Genomic DNA, 15,451 nt, shown 5'->3' on the forward strand with positions numbered 1-15,451 from the left:
GTTTTGGGTCACTGTATCTGAAAAGAGGATTAGGAGAGATTTCATGGTGGGCACTTCTAGAAGTGAAGTCCCGCAAGATGCTCTGGCTCTCAAATGGAACGGTCCTTTGAATTAAGCTTCCTCATTGTGTCTGACTTTTGAGGACATTCCTTATTTTCCTACTGCCCTAGTAATGCTTTTCAAAAGACTTAAAACAAATCATGAAGAACAACAGCTATGTACATTAAATACAACATCATTTATTTCACCTTCTTAAATACTTCTTTCAGTCCTGACAGAGACAGTAATTAATTTGGAGCTTCTCATTTATTATTTTTTTGGACATTTGGTTACAGTACAATAAAAAATAACAAAATTTAACATATTTTTAAAAGATTCCACTTGCTAGAAGTATAAATGCTGATTTTTCTATAAACTAGTTGACCTGTTTCTCCCAGAAATGATCACAATGCAACCACACTAACGATGACAAATCCTTCAGATTAAAGATTTACTGAACATTCCAGGTCATGTTCAGTGACTGATCGTGTTTATGGTTTTATGTGGATCTGACCTATTCTTTAGATATTATAAATTGTCAAACTACTTTAGATTTTTTTTGTATATTTTATTGCACTTTAAGTTCTGGGGTACATGTGCAGATCATGCAGGATTGTTGCATAGGTACATACATGGCAATGTGGTTTGTTGCCTCCATCCCCCAGTCACCTATATCTGGCATTTCTCCCTATGTTATCCCTCTACAACCTCCTACCTCCTGCTATTCCTCCTCTATTCCCCGCCAACAGACTCCAGTGTGTGATGCTCCCCTCCCTGTGTCCATGTGTTCTCATTGTTCAACACCTGCCTATGAATGAGAACATGCAGTGTTTGATTTTCTGCTCTTGTGTCAGTTTGCTGAGAATTATGGTTTCCAGATTCACCCATGTCCCTACAGAGGACATCATTTTTTATGGCTGCATAGTATTCCATGGTGTATATGTGCCACATTTTCCTTGTCCAGTCTATCCTCGATGGGCATTTGTGTGGGTTCCAGGTCTTTGCTATTGTAAACAGTGCTGCAGTGAACATACGTGTGCAGTTGTGTTTATAACAGAATGATATATAATTCTTTGGATATATGCCCAGTAATAGGATTCTGGGTCAAATGGAATTTCTATTTCTAGGTCCTTGAGGAATTGCCACACTGTCTTCCACAATGGTTGAACTAATTTACACTCCCACCAACAGTGTAAAAGTGTTCCTATTTCTCCACATCATCTCCAGCTTCTGTTGTCTCCAGATTTTTTAATGATAACCATTCTAACTAACTGGCATGAGATGGTATCTCAATGTGGTTTTGATTTGCTTTTCTCTAATGACCAGTGATGATGAGCATTTTTTCATATGTTTGTTGGCCTCATATATGTCTTCTTTTGAAAAGTGTCTGTTCATGTCCTTTGCCTACTTTTGAATGGGTTTGGTTTTTCCTTGTAAGTCTGTTTTAGTTCTTTGTAGATTCTGGATATCCCTTTGTCTGGTGGGTAGATTGCAAAAATTGTTCCCATTCTGTTGGTTGCTGGTTCACTCCAATGATTGTTTCTTTTGCTGTAAAGAAGCTCTGGAGTTTAATTAGATCCCATTTGTCTATTTTGACTTTTGTTGCCAATGCTTTTGGTGTTTTAGTCATGAAGTCCTTGCTTATGCAAATGTCCTGAATGGTTTTGCCTAGGTTTGCTTGTAGAGTTTTTATGGTGTTAGGTCATATATTTAGATCTTTAATCCATCTGGAGTTAATTTTCTATGTAAGGTGTCAGGAAGGGGTCCAGTTTCTGCTTTCTGCACATGGCTAGCCAGTTTTCCCAACACCATTTATTAAACAGTGAATCCTTTCCCCATTGTTTGTTTCTGTCAGGTTTGTCAAAGATCAGATTGTTGTAGATGTGTGGCATTGCCTCCGAGGCCTCTGTTCTATTCCATTGGTCTATATCTCTGTTTTGGTACCAGCACCATGCTGTTTTGATTACTGTAGCCTTGTAGTATAGTTTGAGGTCAGGTAGATATTTTTAAATAAAATTCTTGAGTAAGAATAACAGTAGATGAATTATAACTTAAAAACAGCTTCTAATTCTGAGAACTGGAAGTAGAAAATGAGGAAAAGTACAGAGTGGGTAAAATTAACATAGTTTATTGAATGTGAAGGTTAATTTGAAAACACTCAAGTTCTGAATATGCTGGTATCCCTTCAATTATGGGGGTGGGATGTATATGCAAGCTGGAAACAAGATAGGTGGTCTTCAAGTAATGTTTATGGATGAAACTTCTTCATGAATTTTCATACTCTTAAGACTGGTCCTCAGAATAGAACCAGTGCCTGAGGAACAGAAAGTAGGAAGGATGACTGAGAAGGAACATCTAAATATATGTCTAACTTTCCTCTTTGGAGAATAGAAAGAAAAGCTCTTGAAGATCAGTCTATAGGGTTTAAAATGAGTTTTCAAGAAAAGAGTAAATAAAACTTTTCTAATTTCTAGAAAGGGGTAAATAGCAAATGGCAATGAGTGTTTTATTTGTTTCATCATATGTTTTACACAAAATAAAGTCAAACTACTGTGATGGAGGGTAGAAAAAAAACAACAAAGTTTGCTTAAAGTTTCCAGACCCAATGCCAACATTAAAACAACAGTATTAAGTATATATAAATGGAGGCAGTTTGGCCTAGGCAGGCTGGCAAATATAACATTTAAGTGAAAAAGTCACCAAAATGCTTCCTCTTCTATTAAAAACCCAACGAATTTTAATTTAAACTTAATTACAGTTTTAAGTAAAACATTACACATTGATTATACAGTCTCCAAGGACATGCAAAATAATGTCTTCTTGCAGGAAGCTGGTTGAGCATTGACTAGTTGCCAACTGTCAAACTAAAGAATTTTTAAAGAGACCTGTATGCAAAGGTCTAAAAAGTTAAGATAATATATACATGTATGAATAATTAGCATAACCCCCATAATAATTCTCTGTGGAACTATAACTCATAATAAAAGAGAATCACATTGCAAAGCAGAAGTTTTATTCTTTTAAAGATGAAAACATGTATTATCATTTTACATAAATGTTCACATTTTTTCTGTTGTAAGGGAAGTAACTTCAATCACAAAAATATTCAAGTTTAGAGATTCATGTCTTTATAACTCACAAATATTTTCTAATTTATTCTAAAATGTATATTTGTATGTTCAAAAGGATAATGAATCTACAAATTAAATATATAAATGATGAGTAATGGGATCTAAATTTAATTTATAGGCTAAATGCAGGAATATCTGACATGCAAAATGTGTCATTTACATTCATTGCCTTCAAATTTTACATGTACCTAATACAAGTAACTGAACTCAAAACACAGGAAATAATCACTCCTAAGGGTCTAATATTGATTATGAGCCTAGACTTTGGCCAGTCTTCAACAAATAAGAAACTTTAATCAAAGGCCATTTGCAAAAGTTCCAGATCACCATTAGCTGTTTGAATAGAAACCAAAGTAAAGCTTCCATTGGGAGAGCTTCAGGCATTCCATTGGGAATGCCTGACATTCTTGCCCTTAGGAAAGTAATGGAGTTGTAGTCTACCTTTATCTTCCAATGGTAGTTTGCATATGATGCTGTGAACATTATTTTAAAATATAAATGGTTATATGTAACTGGAAAACTACATTTGCATTAAATATTTGTTAAAACTAACAAAATATATTTTGTTTCTTAGATTGTCATTCCTATTTCTCATTATCATTCTGCTTCTCTTCCTATACCAGCCATGCTAAAATGTTTGATTCATAATCTTTTGTTGTATGTATTCTTATAAGACATGTATTGTGGTTTTTTGTTTATGTACGTATTTTACATTCATAAAAGTATTTTCTTCTGCTTCATTTTATTTTAACACAATATTTTCAAAATATATCCATTTTTCTGTGTTACATTTAGACTTAGGTAACTAGCGTCTGTAATGGCTACCAATGATCTCCACTGCTTGGTAACCATGTCTGTATGTGATTGCCACCCACAATGAGTCAGAGCTGGCCCTGTGTATAGCAAATAGGATGCAGTAGACATGATGTTGTGTGACTTCCGAGGCTAGGTCAAAAAAGGCAACAAGGCTCCCATCTGACTCTTTCTCTCTTAGGACTTGGAGTCAAGGAAATAAGTTGGGAAGAAATCCAGGCCATAGGGAGAAGCCACGTGTAGGCATTGTAGTCAACAGCCCCAAAGTCTGTTTCAAATGTCAAAGATGGGAGTCAGTCTTCAGATAACTCTACCTAGTCTTTGAGTAGCCCCAGCTGAGGCCACGTGTAATGAGATGTGCTATCCCCACCAAATTGCAGACCTGTGTGTCAGTTTGGAAGCTATGATAAGAGATGTGTTGTGGAAAATGCTTGTGAAAAATAAAGGGTACAAGAGCATAGGAGGAGGGAAGAACCTTCAGACTGCAATGTAGGTATGACACTTTTGAAAAGAGATAAGGAAGAAATGAGGATGGGGTAAGAGCTTCAGACTACATAGCATTCCAGAAAAAATCTTGGCCAGGCTGACGGGGAGCCCCTAAGCAAAGGAGCCTGTAGAGGAGTCCGTCATTAGGCAAAAATGACCTGACACTGGTTCCCTTGCAGTGTTCAGTCACTGGCTGTGAGGAACTCCGGGAGGGCAGCCTTGGCCAGATCACCACAGTCAATGAGAGGTATGACAGCTGGGGCTATCAGTCATCTATGCTCCACACTGACTCTCTTCACAGCTGCTACAGTCTATTCTTTCAATACACTAATCTGCTTCTCCAGGTGTCTTTAGGATTCAGGAATCTCATACTTCCCATGGACTTCACCTCCTACGGACCTTCCTTCTTAAAATGTTCTCTTCTATTTGCCCTTTAAGAGGTGATTAGGCCATGAGCAGCACTTTGCCCTCATCAATGGAATAATACAGTAATTGCAAGAGTGCATTAGTTATTGCAGGAGTTCCACCCCCCTTTTCTCTCTGTCATACACTCTCACCCTCTCCCAGCCTTCCTTGCCATGTGATGCCTTCTACCATGTTATGAAACAGCAAGATGGCCGTCACCAAATGTGTCCCGTTCATCCTGGACTTCCCAATCTGCAGAACTGTGGGCCAACTAAATCTCTTTTCTTTATAAATTACCCTATCCATGATATTCTTTTCTTTCCTTCTCTTGTTTGTTTGAGATGGAGTTTCACTCTTGTTGCCCAGGTTGGAGTGCAGTGGCACGATTTTGGCTCACTGTAACCTTTGCCTCCTGGGTTCAACTGAGTCTCCTGCCTCAGCCTCCTGAGTAGCTGGGACTACAGGCAAGCCCCATCACACCTGGCTAATTTTATTTTTTCAGTAGAGATGGGGTTTCACCATGTTGGTCAGGCTGGTCTCAAATTCATGATTCAGGTGATCCACCCATCCTGGCCTCCCAAAGTGCTGGGATTACAAGTGTGAGCCACCACACCAAGCCCTTTTTTCTTTGTAAATTACCCAGTCTGCCATAATGCAGCAGAAATGGACCAAGACAAGGTGTTTCCTATTATCTGAAATAAATCTACATGATGGCATTCATCTCTAAAGATACTCATTTAATCAATATTGAAATTCTGCTTTGCACATTAACCACATTCATCAATAATTTTCTGCAATTCACTAAGGGAGACCACTTCGGTTTCAGTATCAGTGGCAGCTGATTGGTATATAACCTTCAAACTACATGGTCTTGCATGATTTTCAAATGTTCTGAAGCGGCCCAGACCTGCTTAACCTGAGGTCTTATCTTGAATCATCTCTCTCTTCTATTGCTTTTTATTTAAATCTTTGAATATGTATAATGCCTTCTGCAGTACAAGCATGGTTCTCAATGGCATTCACAATGAATGAGGTTTCAATATATTTTGTGTTCAAATTGTGTGGAAAAGCATTATGGTACCAACAACACTTTTCATATTTTTTTGCTTTTTTAAAAAAATTTCTCACTTCCGGAAAATCATTGCATGCCTGGTAAGTGAAGACAAGAACATAGTCAAAGTGATCTTATGAGTTCTCCTCTCAATTCAAGTTGATACTTATACATTCTCTTCTAATGAATGTTTGTTTTTTTTTCTGAACCTTTAGATAAGCCTAATTTCTTAAACCCACATTTTCACTTAACAATGTAAAAGAAGACAATGAATAATGCACAATAATTTTAAACAATCCTAGAAGAGCTAAGAGATGACTGAAACACAATTTACATCGTCTCACTCAGACTCTTAAGCAACTTATATGCTTTTACTGATAACATTAAACTGTTTTCAAAAAAGATAATGAATGTGGGAGAAATATTACAAGAAGTTATAAAAATATGTGGTTGAGATTTTGTATAGTTATATTCAAATGTATATTTATAATATTAGATTATTCATTGATGACTCATTCACATGAGAGAGTACATGTTTTTATTTAGATCTTTAAACAATTGTGCGTGGGATATGGCTGTCGAGGAGATTTGAATTTCTAGAGTGTGGGTAGAACAATGCTTTCAAAACCAGTAAGAAAATACAATTTACACTAAAAAATATGAGACAAGTGGAAAAAAGATTGATCTGAAAAATAAAAAGACCAAATGTGCGTCCTGTCATAAAAGCCAACAGAAGTGAGACTGTATAACAAATCATGCCAAAAATCTGAGAAAATGTCTACTTTTATTTTCCCATGAAAAGTTAGGACAGCCCTTAATTATCCTAAATTTTTATTAGCAGTGTAATGTTTACTCCCAGTAAGCTTTACATTCTTGATATCTCTTGAAAATAAGATAAATTATTCAGTTATACTTTGTTAGTAAATAATATTTTCATATAACACATCCAGTAATGACTTCAGAAGAATGCCAAAGAGGGAGCAAATAGTTGTCTTTAGATTACTGTTAATAATTTATTTTGAAGTCTGAAGTCTATACTGCCTAATAAGAATGCGTCACCACCTTGTGGAAATTCCTTCAAACTACAGACACATGATCCCAAGAACCAGGTGGGAAGAGACTAGCAGATCCACCTATTTCATCTCCATTTCCTTTAGTTTGACTCTTACTCCTAGTAACTCACAGCCAAACCTTAGTCTCTGAAACTAGCCTATAAGTTTAACTCTAGACTTAAATTTTCAACTGCCTAGTTTACTTGCTCACCTGATGCTTTGTTGCCACTTAAAATGCCATAACTTCCAAACCAAATTCTTCCTAATAGTTCTATTTAAATTAGTGGGCATTCATATAGTGATCAGTCACCTAGGCTTAAAGTTTTGATCTTCTTTGATTTATTTTCCCATGAAGATCCACTTCACCTTAAAATTAATCACCAAGTTCTGTTAGTTCTAATTCCTTTCTTTCCCACTTATCCTCTCCTTTTTATTGCTACTAACAAGCTAGATTATGCCTTTTAATTCCACACCTAGGCTGTTCCAACAATCTTATAACCTGTACTTCCAGCACCTCCTCTTCCACCGTTGCCACTGTTCTCTTGTGTGAATCTAACAAAATTTGTTTAGCTTAAAGTTGCCTTAGGCTTTATGGCCTCCAATGCCCTTATCTGTGTCTACATGTTTCTTGCCTTTTTCTTTCACCAGTGCACTAAGTATCTGATGTTCCAACCATACTCTACTGACTGTGCCCAAAAATGTTCTGATACCTTTTCACCTCTGCTCTTAAGTTGATACCCCCTCTCTCTGGTATGCTCTTCCATCATATCAGAATGCCAAAATTCTTGGGAAGAGTGTTTTGCAGTGAAATATCATGAACTTAAAGACCTTTGATTTAAAAAGTGGTTCTTAATCTGAAAAGATATTTCAGTCTCGTTGTTACAGAGCTACACATGGAGTAATAGTTGTTGACCTGTCAAAGTGGGGAGCTAAATCCATATTGATAATGAATGGCATTGAAAAATGTTGCAATCATATGATCCTTAATGTAGAAATCATGTCTTTCCCAAGACCTAGAGTAAGTTCTTTGTGAATATTTTCCTTATGTCCCCAACCAGGTAAGATAGATTATTACTCTTTACTCTCATAGTAATTTTGAATTAAACTGATGTGGGTTATTCCCATATCTACTTCAAGAGTATAAGAACTGTATAGAATATAGCCTTCTTTTACCTAAATTGCTATGATATGGAAGCTATGAATTCTCTCCTCACAGTACTAACAAAACATAACTCTGTATCCACACTTAGTTCAACTCTCAACAAAACCAAAGGGTAGGAAATGGTGTCTGCTCATCGTCACCCCTCCTTCCTACAAGACTTCTCTTTATCCTATGAAACTGAAAGGATGGCATGACATGTGAAGGAAGAGAGTGTACTCTAACATATGTTAATTCTGACTCAGTTAGTTTGCTATTTACTTTTGTTCCTTCTGTGTAAAAGTCCTGAACAACTATTCTACTTAGAGTTCAGCAGGGATTTTGATCTTCCAGTTTTATTTACTAGCCCAGATCTCCTTACTGATCAAACTTATACTTTGATAAAATGAATCTTATCATTTTTCAAAGAATAATGCATATAACTTTAGTTTCCAATAAATGACTTATTCATATTGCGTAAGAGAGCATAGAGTGAGTTTGTCATTAGGTGGTGGTTCCAGATGACAATTAGAACTGAGCATATGTTTAGAATCACATTGGGTCACAATTGCAACAGGGCTTTTTCCAGAGATTTGGTGAGATTGGAATGAAGCAAGATACATAACCTTTTAAGCAAGATATACTGGAAAGAGATCAGACAAGCATATTCTCAAGATCAAACAGAGGAGCGAGTCTTTGGTCAAGTGTTTAAGCAGCACCAGGGAGAGTTCCCTGTGTACATTATTATCAACCTTTAGGAAATGAATGGTCAGCTCTTTTACAACTGGTGGCCAGGAACTTTTTAAACGGACCTAATTCCCAAAAATAGTCTATCAGATAGCATAGGTCTCAGGCCTGTTTAGTCAGATCCCTATCCTCAATGCAAGCGATTCCATTCTCATCTATCTAAAACATACTGGGATATATAACACAGGTTAATTGGGAACTCGGTTAAATGAGCTAAAAAGAATCACCTTACCTACGGTTATGTTCCCCTTCCCAGAGCAGCCCAAACTCAGTGACTCATTGATTCTGTGTTACAAAGGTCAAGAGCTCTCTTTTCTCAACTCTGGGAAATTCTGAAGGGCCATTAACCCATTTATGCCAGAGGTTGTGGTGATTACCTTGAGCAGTAGGATATAAATAACTGCCACAAGCTTAGCGTTCCAATAATGGAACACTAGGCATAAATGGGTTTAAAGCTTCAAGTCCCTCATGGGGTCATCTAAGACCCTATTGTGACTGTATCCAACTCAGCTCAATCCTGCTTCTCCCAGAAATGTTGATCCAGAGAACATCCACCACCATAGAAAGGACACCGAACAACCAGATACACAGAATTATTCAGCCAGCTGATGTGAGTCAACATCTGTCATCAACCACCACAGTGCTGGTACAATGATTGCATGAACGGAATAGCCAGAGAGGTAGGGATGGTTGCTAAGTAGAGGTTAAGCAAGGTGGCTCCACACTCACCAATGCTAAAACCATTACTGCTGTAAAATTCCAACCTGCTGGCAACAAAGACCAATACTAAGCATCTAATATGGCACAGTTCCTTGAGGAAACAAGCTGGGCACTTGGTGACAACTCTATTACATTTGATTCTTTCATCTCGGGAAGCAGTAGTGATTTATTTTGTTGCTAACTGACACATATTCTAATTGTGGGTGTGACATTCTTATCCACAGAGCCTCAACTAGCCACTGATATCCAGGGACTTAGAAAATATTTGATATGCTGGAACATCATCCCCTATAACCTTTCATCAGACCTATGGGCCCACTTTCTGGCAAAGCTGGTGTGACAGTGAGCACATGACCATAAAATAAACCAATCCTATCACCACAGTAGCCGATGTTCCTACAGAGCATTAAAGGCCTACTCAAGGTACAGCTGAGGTGTTAGCTTAGGTTCCTCCGAAGACAGATGTTATGTTTCAGGACACATATAAATGATATTATATAGTGCAAAGATCCCAACAGACGGAATACACAGGTCTGGAATGACATGCTACAAGTGGAAGTAGCCCTGCTTACTATCATTCTCAGTGACTCACTTGAGAAATTTGCATTTCCTGGCTCTGCATCCTGTCACTGGGGGACACAGAAAGAGTCTCATTGCACTTTCAGCTACAGTTCTTGCTTGGACACTATGTATTTCTTGTACCAAGGAACCAAGAGGCAAAAGGAAAAATTTTCAGCCTGGAGGGAGCAATTCACCCAGACCATCAAGAGGAGGTAGGGCTGCTGTTACACAGTAGAGACAAGAAGGAATATGTTTGGCACCCAGGTGGTCAACTGGGATGCCATGTCAATGGCAAATGGGCAAGTGCAGTATCCTCAAAAGAGCATGGTAACAAGCAGCGTGGACCCCCCTCTGAGATGACGATATTGGTCAACCAGCTAAATAACCATCTAGACTAGCAGTGTTGCTAACTGAACATGAAGCACTCTAGAATAGTTAGTGGAGAAGGGAGATGCTGTTTCAGTGGCAGCCCTGAGACCAGATGCAGCAGCAATGGCTGTGAATCCTCCACTAAACTTTCTCTTATTGGTTTCCCTGAAGAAAAAAGGCCCACTAGAGACCACAAGGAACAAACCAATTCACCACATACATAAAGCAAGTAGAGTAACGTAGCTCAAGGGTTAGATTGTCAGAGATGCTCTGATGTCCTGCCCAAATTCTCCCTTCAGGACCAAGGAAATGATTCTCCTGAGAAGTTGGTTAAAGGCTTTTAGACCTGTGCTCTGCCCTCTTTAGAATTAACACTGGCTGAAGAGAACTGCCTTAGCTCTCACAGAAGCCCACATCCAGTGCCTAGTAAACACCGGGCTGTAAAGGCTAGACCCCTTTTAGAAATTTTTAGTAAAACCTAGAAGGGCCATCTCAGCTTAGAGCCACCAAGAGGTTAGCTGAGTCCTTTGGTGCATTTGTATCACAGCCCCAATTCTCTCCCTACCCAATTCTGCCTCCTTTCCTTTCCAAAGGAAACGCTAATGAAATGCCTTCATACTAATCTTCCATTTCAATGTCTACTTCAGAGGGGACTCAAACTGTCACATCTTTGGTTTATTTTCAAATCGGTCCCCTGTCGTGTTCTGCTCTGGCTAGGACCACCAGTGTGGGGTTCTGCTGGGACCTCAGAGAGCCTGCACCCCGGGATGCTGGGTGGCCCTGAAGCCTCCTCCACCTTACCTCCATGACACTGGTAGAAGTTTGTGACAGTTGGGAGCCTCTGGGGCTGTTGAAGTCACCTTGTGTATTCCAAGTTGCCAAACAACAGAAAATCATTCCTTCTTTTTTAAACGGTGCTTAAGTTCCAGCAGATGCCACATAAGGGGTTTGCTATTTGATAGCCCTGGGGAACATTTCTGTAAATACCATTGACACATCCACCTTTTGTATACGTCCTGGGTAATGAGAGGTGGCTTTTGCAGCCAGTATTAAACTGGAAGTTCATAATTCAGTACTGTAATAATACCTCAATGTTTGAGGAACATGTTTTGTATACAAATACATTGTTAGTCTCTGTTACGTACTGTACTAATTCTTACACTGCCTGTGTATCCAAGTATGATGCTGACATTTAACTAAATTTGATGCTTATATTTTCATATGAAAATGAGTTGTAGTTGTGAAAGTTTTGAGTAGATATTACTTTATCACTTTTTGAATTAAGAAACTTTTGTAAAGAAATTTGCTATACATATATATGCCTTTTTCTTATCCCGTTTCTTCCTGTTAATGTATTTGTCCATGTTTGGTGCATAGAACTGGGTAAATGAAAAGTTTTGTGTTTAATTTCTTCAAAATGTAGATATTTAGTCCTGCAACTTTTAGCACTTTGAAATACCTCATGTGTATAAAAATAAATAGCAATTAAATGATGCAACTCAAAAAAAAGCTGTAATGTCTACTAAGAGTGAATAAATTCAGTATTTCTGTGGATGATGTAAGCTTTTATCTACAATTAAAAGAGACACAGTCTTCATGATCTGTGAAAGAATTTCATATGATGTTATGTGTATTCAGTTATATCCTCAATGTGTTCAATTGATAGAAAAGTATAAGCTCCCTGAATCTATTCTCATTTTTTTCCAATAGGAATGTAGATATGCTTCTTTTAATATTTTTATTTTTAACTATGGGTACATAATAGTTGTACATAGTTATGAGAAATATGTGAGTCTTTGATACAGGCATATGATGTGTGATGATGAAATCAGGGTAATTGTGGTATCCATCACCTCAGGCCTTTTATCGTTTCTTGGTGTTAAGAACCTTCCAATTTCACTCCTTTAGTTATTTTTAAATATGCAATAAATTATTAACTACGGTCACCCTACTGTGTTCCTGAACATTAGATCTTATTCATTCTACCTAACTGTATCTTTGTACCATTAACCATCACCACTTTCACCCCCTCTGTGCTTCTCTCCCACTAGGCATCCCAGCCTCTAACAACTATCATTGCACTCTCTATCTTCATAGGTTCAATTTTGTATATGAGTCCATGGAGCATATATTTCAAAAGGTATATGCTTTGGAGAACATCCTTAAATGTTGAGAAACCCCTTTAATATTAAAGATAATTAAAATTATAAAGCTTTAATACACATATACCATAATTGTAGCCAAAGATTACATCATTTATATAATTTAATTTTTAACTAAAGCATCCCAGATGTTTCAGTTTCAGGAAGCTCATTACTCAAGTAGAGTATACTTTCTGTCATGATCAGGAAAGCAGATGTGTTAGCTAATCATATTCTCCTTAATAGATATTCATACTCACCATGTTTGAATTAACAATTTTCAAATAATTAGAACACATCAATATACATTTAATATCCAATGACTTTGAAAACAATCTAATAGCTTTTTTATGATTCATAAGTAGTTTTAGGATCTTATTACATCAGAGGTTTATCGATACAGACATTGTAATTTAGACTTGCAGGAACAACTGCTAGGCAAGATTGATCTGCTGTTATATCCCAGAATAATTATTATACTGTTACAATATTTTTGAACTACATGTTTTAGATACAAAGACCACTAGAGATGTTCAGGCTATACCTTAATTGTGTCCCACAGTCAAAAAGGAATAGATCGAGTTGTTTGCTTAACTTTCAAGTAGTAAATTAGTTGGTCAGTGTGTGTACTTAAGAAATAACTGGGGGAAAAGAAATGAACAGTAGTAGTAAACAAATGTAAAAATGTAATAGGCCAGTGTTGAGTGTCATGTGTATCTGGCTCCTGGTACCATGGAAACCACCTGCAATGCGAAGCTCCTTCATTAGCATCTTTGCTCACGAAAGAAGACAAGGTTGCTCTGATATATTTCTTCTGAACGACTACAACTCACTTTGTGAATACACCTGACATGTACTCTACATCATTTCAGTACTCACCCTACCTTGTTGTCAAGGAAACAGACATCAGCACCACTTAGAAAGTAGTAAGAAACCTGTAAAAGAACAGAAGTATACTGTATATTGTGGTGGGTTAGAGTCCCTTTCTCTGAGGAACAATTTCATGAGATTTCAATGTTAATGAATAAAACCCAAGCTCACTGCAAAGCATGAGATCAGAAAATGACAGATAAGATGCTAAAAATGATGTTCACCGATGGCAGAACAATAACAAGTGTGAGCTGCCCTTATGTTTACAGATAAGTTTATTAACTAATATACCCGTTATACACAACATATAGTATGCTAAGTTCATATAGTGAAAACTGTAAAATTGGCTTAATTCAGTTAGTTAATTTTTTTGAAAAAATCAGTAACTAAAATCAAGTATGTAAGCAATTGACTAAATGCAACTAATTTATTTCAAGTTATAAGTTCATTTGCTTGGGGGATATGTTTTTGTTCAAGTCCATATATTGAAGTGATTAAGGGCTTAGGTTCTAAAGTCAATTTTTCTTGTAATCAACTTGCAACTAACTTCCAAAGGGAGAAAGAAAGATGGCACATTCAGAGTAGTTAAACTGGAAATAATTTAAGAAGAAATCATCTTCCAGAGGGAAGACTGACACGAACAACAAGGGATGGTGAAGAACCAAGTGGTCAGCAAAAATGGGAAGCCATTGACCGGGCACGGTGGCTCATGCATGTAATCCCAGCACTTTGGGAGGCCAAGGCATGTGGATCACCTAAGGTCAGGGGTTCAAGACCAGCCTGACCAACATGGCAAAACCCCATCTCTACCAAAAATACAAAAATTATCCAGGCATGGTGGTATGTTCCTGTAATCCCAGCTACTCAGGAGACTGAGGCAAGAGAACTACTTGAACCTGGCAGAGGGTTCAGTGAGCCAAGATAATGCCATTGCACTTCAACCTGGGAAACAAAAACAAAACTCAAAAAAAAAAAAAAAAAAAAAGGAGGACAGGGGAAGCAAGAGTTCAAGAAAAAGTGTTACCAGCATGTGATCTAAGTGTGATCTAAGTGGAATGAGCACCAGTAAGACCTGTGACTGTAGAGGGAAGCAGATACTCCCTGGCAAGGCAGGAAAGGAACAGGGAGGGACAGTAGGGAAGGGGAAATTCACTCTTTTTCTTTCATCTTTCACCATTAAGATCCTGTTACTATGTCCCATTGGCTGAAGCCAACCAGAAGCCAGGGGAAAAGAGAATGTGGTTGAGGCACTGTGAATAGTTCAGCCTCTCACAGGAGGGCAAAGAAGGGTGGAAAGTTGATATAGGGAAAACAAATAGAAAATGATAACATATCCATGCATTACATATTAGTTACACTACCTGAAGCACAATACTTAACTTATGCTTCTACCTCATCATCTTTAAAATACTGCTGGTCAGGCATAGTGGCTCATTCCTGTAATCCCAGTGCTTTGGGAGGCCAAGACAGAAGGAACACTTGAGACCAGGAGATCGATACCAGTCTGCACAACATAGTGAAACCCCATCTCTACAAAAAACAAAAAATAAAACAGCCAGGCACAGTGATGCAAACCTGTAGTTCCAGCTACTCTGGAGGCTGAGGTGGGAGGATTACTTGAGCCCAGGAGTTCGAGGTTGCAGTTAGCTATGATCTCGTCACTACACTCCAGCCTGGATGACAGAGCAATACTTAGTCTCTAAATAATAATAATAATAGTAGTAGTAATAATAATAAATAACATAAAATGCTAAATATAGTATCTGATTTTTATGTATATTGTAGAAATGGCAAGTAAAAATGGCTAGAAAATCATAACTCAATAAAATCTAGCTGTTATTATTTTTCCAATTCAGTTTATGAAAAATGTCAAAGTATTCTTGCCGTGAGATGTGGAGAGGGCAACTTGGAAAGTAGAAACTTTAGGA

Source organism: Cebus imitator, unplaced genomic scaffold (genome assembly GCF_001604975.1).
Source record: "Cebus imitator isolate Cc_AM_T3 unplaced genomic scaffold, Cebus_imitator-1.0 Scaffold80, whole genome shotgun sequence".
In the NCBI taxonomy this organism is placed as follows: Eukaryota; Metazoa; Chordata; class Mammalia; order Primates; family Cebidae; genus Cebus; species Cebus imitator.